Source organism: Bufo bufo, chromosome 1, assembly GCF_905171765.1.
Source record: "Bufo bufo chromosome 1, aBufBuf1.1, whole genome shotgun sequence".
Lineage (NCBI taxonomy): Eukaryota > Metazoa > Chordata > Amphibia > Anura > Bufonidae > Bufo > Bufo bufo.
In genome coordinates this window covers 735,199,759-735,211,869 of record NC_053389.1, presented here as the reverse complement: position 1 = coordinate 735,211,869, position 12,111 = coordinate 735,199,759, and positions in this window count along the sequence as shown.

Below are 12,111 nucleotides of genomic sequence, written 5' to 3'. Positions count from 1 at the left end.
AAAAAAAGTAGACATATTTAATATCTTCGCTCGCATTCGTAACAACCTGTTCTATAAAAATAGCACATGATTTAGGCTACATGCACACGACCGTATGTGTTTTGCGGTCCACAGATTGCGGATCCGCAAAAAAAAAAAAAGGATGACATCCGTTTTTTTGTGTGGATCTATTGTAACAATGCCTAAAACGGACAAGAATAGGACATGTTCTATTTTTTTTGCAGGGCTTCAGAACGGACATACTGATGCGCACATCACACGGTGTGCTGCCGCATTTTTTGCAGACCCATTGAAATTAATGGGTCCGCATCCTATCCACAAAAAAAACGGAACGGACACGGAAACCAAATACGTTCGTGTACATGAGGCCTTAACCTGTTAGACAAACATTGTAAAATATAAAAACTGTGTGAGAACAGGCATTTTTTTGGTTACCCTGCCTCACAAAAAGCGTAATATAGAGCGATCAAAAATCATATGTACTCCAAAATAGTATCAATAAAACAGTCACCTTATCCGGTAGCTTCCAAAATGGGGTCACTTTTTTGGTAGTTTCTACTGTAGGGTGCTCCAAATGGGACATGGTGTCTAAAAACCTGTCCAGCAAAACCTAACTTTCAAAAATCATATGGCGCTTCTTTTCTTCTGCACCCTGCTGTGTTCCCTTACATCAGCTTACCACCACATGTGGGGTGTTTCTATAAGGCATTCACATGTCTGTGGAACACGGACCGTGAGATACCGGACTGGCATCCTGCTTAGTGTAGGAGCGCACGGCGTCATTGGTTGCTATGACGCCATGCGCTTCCTGCTGCCGCTGCAGTACAGTAATGCACTTGTATGATCTATACGAGTGTATTACTGTAGTGCAGCGGCGGCATGAAGCGCACAGAGTCATAGCAACCAATGATGCCGTGCGCTCCTGCTGTCAGCAGGATGCCAGGCCGGGATACCACGGAACGCTCACGTCCGTGTTCCACAGCCGTGTGCATTCGGCCTAAACTGCAGGATCAGGGTAATAGACATTGAGTTTTGTATGGCTGTTAACCCTTGATGTGCTACAGGAAAAAAATTTGATTAAAATGGAAAATTTGCCAAAAAAGTGAAATTTAGAAAGTTCATCTCCATTTTCCTTTCATTCTTGTTAAGTTGGTAAATCAGTTTTGAATAACATGAGGGGTGTAGTTTCTAAAATGGGGTCATTAAAGGGTGGTTTCTACTGAACTGAACTGGTCCTTAAAAAGTCAGTTTTGGAAAATTTTAAGTAGACATATAGGGGAATGTTAAGTAATAAATATTTGATGAGGTATCACTTTCTGTTTTAAAAGCAGAGAAATTGAATGTTTGAAAATTGTGAATTTTTCTAAATTCTTGGTAAATTTTGGATTTTTTTATAAATAAAGGTAAAATATATTGACTCAAATTTATGACTGTCATAAAGTACAATGTGTCACGAGAAAACAGTCTCAAAATGGCTTGGATAAGTAAAAGTGTTCCAAAGTTATTACCACATAAAGTGGCTTGTCAGATTAGCAAAAAATGGCCTGGGCAGGAAGGTGAAAACTGGCTCGGTACTGAAGGCATTAATCGGTATGAGGACATCGGCGCCAACATAATGCGTTGCTGGAGCTCCTATCCTAGCTTTTGATGTACAGTTTTTTACTTTTAAGAAAATAGTTGGATTTTAGCTCCCCACAATCTACCTTTCTATTCCTCCATTGCCTACTAAGGCTTCTGATGTGTCACAGTAGCCTGCTACAGAAGAGGACGAGAATGTAGCTCAAGAATGCCAGAAGCAAAAGTACATTCCCTGCTGGTTTTGCGCCAAAGCTAAGGCTGAAGACCAGGCCTCAAAGCACAGGTCACAGACCAGGCCGGAAGAAAGGTACTTGCGTCCTTGAGTCAAATGGCAGCAGTCACCATGGTGGTAGAGACCAGAAGACAATCGCAAGAGATGGAGCCAGAAGGCCTACAGTAGAGTCTTTAGGAGCAGAGAGTTTAGGTCTCCCCAATGGAAAGAATGAGAAGCAGGCCTAAACATCGCCCCTGAGTTAGGGAGGTATCTTTGGGACTATTATGTGATCTACATTGGGTTTAAAGAATGTTACCTCTTCATAATTTCATTACAAGTGTCTTGGCATCTTTGAGTGTTTGCAACTTTTAAGCTCGGAGCCTAATGTGATCGTAACTAGAGATGAGCGAATTTTCGCTTATAAAATTCGTTCACACTTCGTTTGTTGGTTAAAGGTAAATTACGTTATGGATTCCGTTACCACGGACCATAAGGCAATTCTATGATGGAAGGCATAGCAGAATGCCTTTAGAGGCATTCCGTTATTCATTCCGTCATAATAGAAGTCTATGGGCTGCAAAACGGATCCGTCAAGTTTCCCTTATGCAGGCGAGGACTCCCCAACATAACGGAAACGGAACGGATCTGTTTTGCAGCCCATAGACTTCTATTATGACGGAATGAATAACGGAATGCCTTTAGAGGCATGTTATGTATTCCGTCATAGTATTGCGTTATGGTCCGTGGTAACGGAATCCATAACGTAATTCACCTTTAACCAACAAAGTGTGAACGAATTTCAAAATATGAAATTCGCTCATCTCTAATCGTAACCCTTATTTGTTTCACATTAGCAAATGGCAATTATCATGTAGACAAAGTTAATCAGGCGCATACTAAAGTACTGTGATTGTCCATATTACCTCCTTTGCTGGCTTCACAAATTTCTCCATCACATTATATATACACTGCTTATATTCGATTGGAAAAAGCATTGGCCTAGGAACGCTCCCACGGTCCCAGCCACCAGAGAGGTGTGAAAGCACGGCCACTGCTGCTGGATTGCAGGGTGGTCGTAACCCCTGGATATCAGCAGTGTATAATGAGATGGAAAAATCATGGTATATGCACAATCACAATAGATTAGTAAGTGCCTTTTATTAATGTTGTCTACATGATAAATGCCATTTTCCAGTGAGACAACCTCTTAAAAGGTTTTGTGCACCTTCGGGGGCATTTTTTTATAATTGCATTGTACAAATTTTGGGCTAAAAATCATGTATTTCAATTGGTCTTTATTAAAAAAATATTTAGCCATTCTGTCACAAAGGGTTAACTGTTGCTGTGTGAATCCTGCTTTCATTTTTCACTAATAACCCTTATCTCTTGCACACAAACGTTTTTTTTTCCCTTTTCCGTTCCGTTTTTTGCGTTCCGTATACGAAACCATTCATTTCAATGGATCTGCAAAAAAAATATAAAAAATAGGTACTCCGTATGCCTTCCGTTTCCATATTTACGTTCCGTTCAAAGATAGAACATGTCCTATTATTGTCCGCATCATGGACAAGGATAGTACTGTTCTATTAGGGGCCAGCTGTTCCGTTCCGTTCTGTTCCGCAAAATTCGGAATGCACGCGGACGTCATTCGGATATTTTGCGGATCCGTTTATTGTGGACGGCAAAATACCGAAAAAGCCATACAGTCGTGTGCAAGAGGCCTAAGGCTTCTTGCACACGACCGTATGGCTTTGGCCTCTTTCACACGACCGTTTTTTTTTTTCCGTTTACGGGCTGTTTTTTGCGTTCCATATGCGGAACCATTCATTTCAATGGTTCCGTAAAAAAAACAGAATGTACTCCATATGCATTCCGTTTCCGTATTTCCGTTCCGTTGAAAGATAGAACATGTCCTATTATTGCCTGCAAATCGCGTTCCGTGGCTCCATTTAAGTCAATGGGTCCTCAAAAAAAAACAGAACACATACGGAAATGCATCCGTATGTCTTCCGTATCCGTTCCGTTTTTGCGGAACCATCTATTAAAAATTTCATGCCCAGCCCAATTTTTTCTATGTAATTACTGTATACTGTATATGCCATACGGAAAAACGGAACGGACAAACGGAACAGAAAGGGAAACACAATGGAAACAAAAAAAAAACAGAACAACGGATCCGTGAAAAACGGACCGCAAAACACTGAAAAAGCCATACAGTCTTGTGAAAGAGGCCTTTTTCAGTATTTTGCGATCTGCAAAAAACGGATCCGCAAAATAATACGGATGACATCCGTGTGCATTCCGTTTTTTGCGGATACATTTATATCCGTATACGGAACGCAAAAAACGGGAAAAAAAACCTTGTGTGCAAGAGGCCTAAGCCTCGTTCTTATCAGCCATCAGCAGAGCTGAGTGAAAATCAGACAACTTGCTATCAGGGAATTTTAAGGCTGTGCAGGGAAAAGGGCTCAAAAGTTTTAATAAAGACCAATTGTAAACATGATTTTAGCTCAAGATGATTACAAAAAAAATAGCCTTTAAGTGTACGTGCCCTCTGTGTTTTAAATACAATAATTGGTATACATTCTGCCACTTGCTGGAGAAAAAGCAAAGCTTAGTATGTGCAAAAATGTAGGGTCATCAAAACAACCTTACATTACATCTTGTTACATCACTATGGCCATCACATCACACCGTAATCCCTGTCCTGCAGCAGGAAAAGAAAGGGGGAACAAGAGTACTAATAGATGTAATAGATGGAGGGATATATGGGGTCATTTATTAATAACCCTGTGCTGCCGCCCCACTACCCTCCCTTGTTGGCTGGTTCGCCCACTTCCCGTCCATGCCATGCCGCCTTTTTAGAGCTGACATGGAGTGGATGGGGAAGAAGTCGCAGATTCAGCCGCAAATCCCCTTTGCAACCGAATCTGTGACAGATATACGCCAACGATTGGCATATATATCTATTCATAAATGACTCCCATAGTACCTACATCTATTAGCCAGAGCATAAAGCAGCTACAAAGAGCAACTATCACTCGGGTCCTGGGAAGTCTGTACACTACACGGACTAACCAACAAACAGAGGCTGAGGATGACTGATGTGTGCTACATGTGAACGTTGTATAGTTTACTCCAGCAGATATATCAAATTATAAAGTTCACCCACATTATAACAGTGGATTTCCCGCAGACCAGATCTAAGAGTATAAACCAGTTTTGATTGTAGAAATCATTGCCTGCAGGCAGTAACTCTGGTAATTCCCTATGATGATACAAGCACCACCCGGGTAGTTGTGGCCAGATTACATCAGAACATAAAGCTGTATAAATTATTCCAAAGTGTTCAAGTGTATGCCACTACTATACCAAGACCAGTGTAACCCATAATTTTGCAACTATACAAGAAAATAAACGAAATAACAGAAGTAGTCACAGACATACACAACAATTAGATCTAACAACTCTTAGGTGACATCTTCTTTAATCTTTTCTTTTTGTCTTCATCCAATCCTGACCACCATAATATCTGCCAACCACTGCAGAGTTTGCTATCCAGACATCTTTGGTCCCTTGCAACACAAAGTCAGACCTGAAAACAAATCCAGCCCTTCGGCATCTGTTGCCTACAGCAGAGGATCTCAAAACTGGAGGAAAATACTTCAGTTTTGTTCCCTTTCATTGTAATTGGGGACAAAACTGAACAAACCGGAACAGAGTGCACCATAATGCATTCCATTTCAGTTTTTTGCATTCCCATGACGGACACAAAACCACTGCAAGCAGCGTTTTTGTGTGCGGCATGGAAAACTAAACATGCCAGATCAGGCACCAAAAACCATGTAAGTCGATGGTGTCGGATCCGTTTTTTTCAGACACGTAAAAAACCGATCCAGGACCCATTGACTTCCAATGGTTTTAGTGCCTGTTTATTTTCGATATAATACAACCGGATCGGTTCTGAACGGATGCAGCCGGTTGTATCAGTCAAACAGATGTGTTTTGCTCTGGTTTTGAAATCCTATGACAGATCTCAAAACCAGACAGCAAAAATGCTTATGTGAATGTAGCCTTACGAGATGAAAACTAGCAGTGCTTGATTATTCAGCTGTTCTGTTCCTGTGTACGGTGTCTGACTAATGGAGCACTGAGTCATGGGCCTATTAGGTTCTGATCCTGGGACCCGGCACTCTATTTAAACCCCTTCCTGGTCATACACCTGTGCCAGTGATATGGATTGCTATTATTGGTATTGACTTTGGCTTGCCTTTGACCATTCCCTGTCTTGTGTTTTGATACTGTGCTTCCTGTCTAGTTCTGACTTTGGCTTGATTTTGTGACTGTTTTGTCCTTCCGGTTCTGACCCATTCCCGTACGATGTCATCTCTGTATTATTCTGTCTGTTTCTTGCAATGTAGCAGAGTAGGGAACATCGACCAGTTGCGGACTTGCTGCCTAGGGCTTGCAGTGCAAGTAGGCAGGGAAAGCGGGCAGGGTTCCAGTTAGGGCTAACTGTGTGTTCCTGCCTACTGTGGTAACACATACTTACCCTTTTTGTTTCCCTGGTTCTTCAGCTCCAGGCAGTGCCATACACAGGTTCCTAATGCTGGATTTTGCGCACTGCACAACCAAACAATATACCCTAACTAGGGATGAGCGAATCGACTTCAGATTAAATATCCGAAGTCAATTCGCATAAAACTTTGTTTCAAACTTCAGAAATTGATTTACACTGTAAAAAAACATTTCCCGAACTCGGGTTCGGTTCCAAGTGGTACCTTGGAACCGAAGCCGAGTTCAGGAAATGTTTTTTTACAGTGTAAATCAATTTCTGAAGTTATTATGCAAAGTCTCGCGAGACTTCACAAAGTAATAACTTCAGCTCATCGGAGCCAATACATTCTAATACCGTACGGAGCGCTCGCTCCGTACAGTATTGAAACAAAGTTTTATGCAAATCGACTTCAGATGTTTCACCCGAAGAAGATTCGCTTATCCCTAATCCTAACCCAATGTAGCAATGCCCAGAGCTGAAGAGGAAACCAGGGGTGAAGAAGGCATTACTCACCATTGAAGCGTTTTACAGTTGCACCATCTACCCCCTTCCCCAAATTTGCCCTTGGTCACAATGTATAGCAGCTTGCATGTCATTGGCAATGTGCAAACTCCAGCCCTCCCCAGGGAACTTAATTGCATCTATATGAAACAGGAAGCTGCCCGCAGGAGAGTTTGTGACGACAGCAGAACAAACAGAGCTAACAGGATGTGCAGTTGTCACTCGGTGAAATCTTGGATTTTTGCTATCCAGTAATCACATTCTTCCTTATATTTTAGAACACAGAAATCAGCAAGTGACAGCAGTGACTTCATGATTGTCGCTGTAGACGCTGATACTGGGTAATTGTATTGTTTAAAGCAAACCTGTTGTGTTGCACACAGCAGGCCGCCTGTTATAGAGCTGGAGAAACTGAGTAGGACCACCCGTTGGACATCTAACTATAGACAGAGCAGGAATTTAAAGAGTACCTGTCAGCAGGATCATCCCTGTTAAACCAAGCATGCTGCCTGGATCCTGGTGATTAAAATGATACCTGTATTTTTAATTTATTTCTCTTAGATGGGGTTCACATCGGCGTTTTCAATTCTGTTAAAGCTTTCATGCTTATAACGGAAAATAATGGAATTGTGAGACCGAATTCAAAACGGAAACCTTTAGAGGCATTCCATTATGATCCATCATAATAGAGGTCTATAGCCAAAAAATAACGGTTCCGTCTGGTTTCCGTTATCTTTGATGGAAAAAAAAAGTCCAGTGTCACCGCCAGTTCTGTGAGAAGGTCTGGCAGACGTCCTTCTCTACCTCTTGCATGATGTTCTTTGTTTTGGTTTCACTTTGTCATCGCCTTTCCTTCTCCCAGGTGTCACCTATTTAGACTAATTGTCTCCCTTTATATTCCCTCCCATGCTGCCTCACTTTGCGGTTTATACTACTTCCTGGATGAAGTGTTCACTGCTGGAGGCTGCTGCTGCTGTGTACTCAGATAAGTCTTTTCATGTATTGTGTTTCCTTGCTGGCTTGATTCTAGGTGAACCTAACTACGTCCGTATTAAGTGCAGGGAGCCGGTGGTCGTGTTCCCTCACTATTATAGGGTTTTCAGGTGTCACACAGTCTCAGGTATGTGGGCATGCAATTGTCTACCATTGAGACCCTTGCATGGGCATAGCAGTCAGGGAGAGCTCTTAGGATTTTATAGGGCTCACCTATATGCTCCTTAGTTTGGGATCAAGCCAGTCAGACGTTTATTCATATGTTCCAGCTATCTGCAACATCATCTGTGACATTATAAACCGCCGTAACCATCTTAAGCATAGATCCGGTTTCAGCCTTGATTGACCGCATGCAAGGTCTTTCGCTGGAGGTAGCAGATCTCCGTAAAACTGTGTCTCAGTCCTATTCCTCTGGTGATGAGGAGCAGAGGGTGGGGATCATCATATCGCTGCTCAGGGATAACGCTCAGTCTTGGGCCTTTTCGGTGCCGGTGGGGGCACGGCCCCTCCGATCGGTGGATGAATTTTTGGTAGCCGTTGGGGCAGATATATGATGACCCGGATCGTATTGCTGTGGCTGATTCTGAACTGCGTCTTTTATGCCAGGGTAAACAGTCCGCAGAGATATATTGTTCTGAATTTCGGAGATGGGCAGCTGATACTGGTTGGAATGATGCTGCACTCCGAAGTCAATTTTGCCATGGTCTTTCGGAAAGATTGAAAGATGCATTTGCTTTTCATGAGAGACCTGCCTCGTTAGAATCTGCCATGTGTCTAGCTGTTCGTATTGACATGCGTCTTAGAGAGAGAGGAGACTACTCTTTCCTGTCATATTCAGCCCAAGGACAGTGGGGCTGTCTCATTCAGTACGCAGGGGTCTCAGTCTCTCTCAATCCCCTCTGAGGAGGAGGCCATGCAGCTGGGTTTGCTTGCTTCTTATAGTAGAGGATTCAGCTCTCAGAGGAGGGTTTGTTTCTGTTGTGGGGGTATAAATCATTTGGCTAATGTTTGCCCCTCTAGGAGATTCATGGAGTTTCAGGGTAATAAAAAAATAAAAAAAATTAAAAAAAACTTTCCATTTGCTACTATTGGCAAGGTTGATGCGGAAATTGAAGGTTTGCCGTTTGCTTGTAGTTCCCGTTTTCTCCTACCTGCCAGGGTGGCGCAAGACAGCAAGAACATTGTTTGTGAGATTTTTGTAGATAGTGGAGCAGCTGTCAATCTCATTGATAATCAATTTGCAACAACGCATGGTTTCCAGGTATGCACTTTGGAAAAGGATATACCTGTTTTTGCTATCGATTCCGCTCCACTTTCTCAAAGATCGTTAAAGGGCATAGTTCACAATATCCGTTTGACTGTGGGTGATACTCATGTTGAGAATATGTCATGTTTCGTCCTAAGCGGATTACCTACTCCTCTAGTGTTGGGGCTACCTTGGCTCATTAAACATAACCCCACCATTGATTGGCAAGCAAGGCAAATAAATGGTTGGAGTGAGTTTTGCAGAGAGAATTGCCTCATGGCGTCTCTTTCAGAGGTTTCTACCAAGACTGTACCATCTTTTCTCTCTGAATTTTCGGATGTGTTTTCCGAGAGTGGTGTCCAGGTGTTGCCCCCTCACCGGGAGTACGACTGCCCTATTAATCTCATTCCAGGCGTCAAGCTGCCAAAATCACGTTTATACAATCTCTCCCAACCTGAAAGAGTCGCTATGCGTACTTATATCTCTGAGAGCCTGAGAAAGGGACACATCCGACCCTGTTTTTTTTTTTTTTTTTGTTAAGAAAAAAGATGGTTCTTTAAGACCTTGTCTGGGTTTCAGGGAGCTGAACCGTATCACAACTTGTGACCCATATCCGCTTCCTCTGATCCCGGACCTGTTTAACCAGATTGTTGGGGCTAAAGTTTTTTCTAAGTTGGATTTAAAGGGATTCTGTCATGAGATTTGAGCCCTATAAGCTAAACATATGGCCAGCTCTGTACTAATAACATGAATCCTAAACTGCCCTTATTAAACCTGCTTGTGGCTCTATTAGCCCAAAAAACTGGTTTTTATAAGCTGTCACTCACCTACCTAAGGTGCCCAAGGGGCTTTACGTTAACCCAGGGTGCCCGCCCGCACCCCTCGCCGTCTGGTGCCCAGCGCCGCCTTCCTCACCTCAGCCCCGCCTCCGCAGTCCTCCCATCCCTCTGCTAGATCCAGCGCCTGCGCACTAGGCTCAGCCTGATGCGCCGCGGACTCCTGGCAGCGGCTTTGTTGAGCGAAGTGCGCATGCGCCGCCTGATAAATTGTACGCTAAACTGGAAAATAAATTGTACGCTAAACTGGAAAAATGTGTGTTTGCGGTTCCGGAGATTCAACTTCTTGGTTTTCTACTCTCCGCTTCTGGTTTTCGCATGGACCCTGAGAAGGTCCGCGCTGTGCTTGATTGGAAGCTTCCTGAGAATCAGAAGGCGCTGATGCGGTTTTGGGGTTTTGCCAATTATTACAGAAAGTTCATTTTGAATTATTGCTCTGTTATTAAGCCACTCACTGATATGACTAAAAAGGGGGTGGATTTTTCCTCGTGGTCGGTAGATGCGCTTAAAGCCTTTTCTAGTATCAAAGAGAGTTTTGCTTCCGCTCCCATTTTGGTACAACCTGATGTCTCTCTACCTTTTATTGTTGAGGTGGATGCTTCTGAGGTGGGTGTGGGTGCGGTCTTATCTCAGGGTCCCTCTCCTGCCAAATGGCGACCGTGTGCCTTTTTCTCAAGGAAACTCTGGTCTGCAGAGAGAAATTACGAAGTGGGAGATAGGGAGTTGTTGGCCATCAAATTAGCTTTTGAGGAATGGCGCCATTGGTTAGAGGGAGCCAGATACCCTATTACCGTGTTTACCGACCATAAGAATCTGGCCTACTTGGAATTGGCCAAGCGTCTGAACCTGAGACAGGCCAGATGGTCTTTGTTCTTTTCTAGGTTTCATTTTGTTGTCACTTCTGCCCTGGGGTAAAAATGTGAAGGCGGATGCCCTGTCACATTGTTTTCCGGGAGGGGGGAACTTTGAAGACCCGGGTCCCATTTTGGCTGAAGGGGTGGTCGTCTCTGCTCTTTATCCTGATTTGGAGGCAGAGGTTCAGGCAGTCCAGGCAGAGGCTCCTGATCTTTGTCCTCCTGGGAGGTTGTTTGTGACTCTCGCTTTACGACATAAGGTTTTTAAGGAGCACCACGATACTGTCCTTGCTGGGCATCCCAGGAGTAGAGCCACAGTGGATCTCATTGCTCAGAGATTCTGGTGGCCGGCTCTTCGTAAGCTTGTTGAGGGTTTTGTTGCAGCCTGCGAGACCTGCGCTCGTGCCAAGGTCCCTCATTCACGGCCATCGGGTTCTCTCCTCCCGTTACTTATTCCTTCCCGTCCTTGGACGCATCTGTCCATGGACTTCATTACGGACCTGCCTCGTTCCTCGGGGAAGACTGTGATTCTGGTGGTAGTGGACCGTTTTAGCAAAATGGCGCATTTCATTCCCTTTCCTGGGTTACCCAATGCTAAGATGTTGGCGCAAGCGTTTGTTGATCACATTGTTAAATTGCATGGCATTCCTTCAGACATGGTTTCTGATAGGGGCACGCAATTTGTTTCCAGATTCTGGAAGGCCTTCTGTTCTCGCTTGGGGATTTGGTTGTCGTTCTCAGGGCCGGCTCTATAATAAGGCAGACCAAGCGGCTGCTTGAGGGCGCAGAGAAGGAGGGGGGCGGCGCCAGGGCGGAATTATTATAGATTTTTTATTTATTTATTTTAAATACATAACTTGTGGACTTGCCCCGCCGGGCCCGGCCGCCCGCCTGCCCCAGCCTGCAGGTGTGCTGTGCAGCCCCGGTCCTCACTCAGGCTCAGCAGCAGCACGGCATCGGCAACCCAGACAGTCACGGGGTCAGGGGGGTGTGACTGCCGAGTGGCGCTGTGGCGTCCGCGAGCGGCAGGCAGAAGCAACTGGTGTAGACTGGGGAGCAGAGGTCTGGAGACTGGAGGCGGAGCTGTTGGTGGTAACTGTGTGGACAAATGTCTCTGAGTAGTCTGTCTGTGCGTCTTATAGGGAGAAAAATACGGTCCTCAAACCAGCGATTGTCTGAATCAGAGCGAAGATACCAGGACCACACAGAGGAGAAGCCAGCTGATGCAGACGGGACCAGGGCCAGGTGAGCTGCAGGGGAGGGGGGGGCCGGGGGTGCCAAAATGTAGCTTCGCTTGTGTTGGCAAAAATCCTTGCACCGGCCCTGGTCGT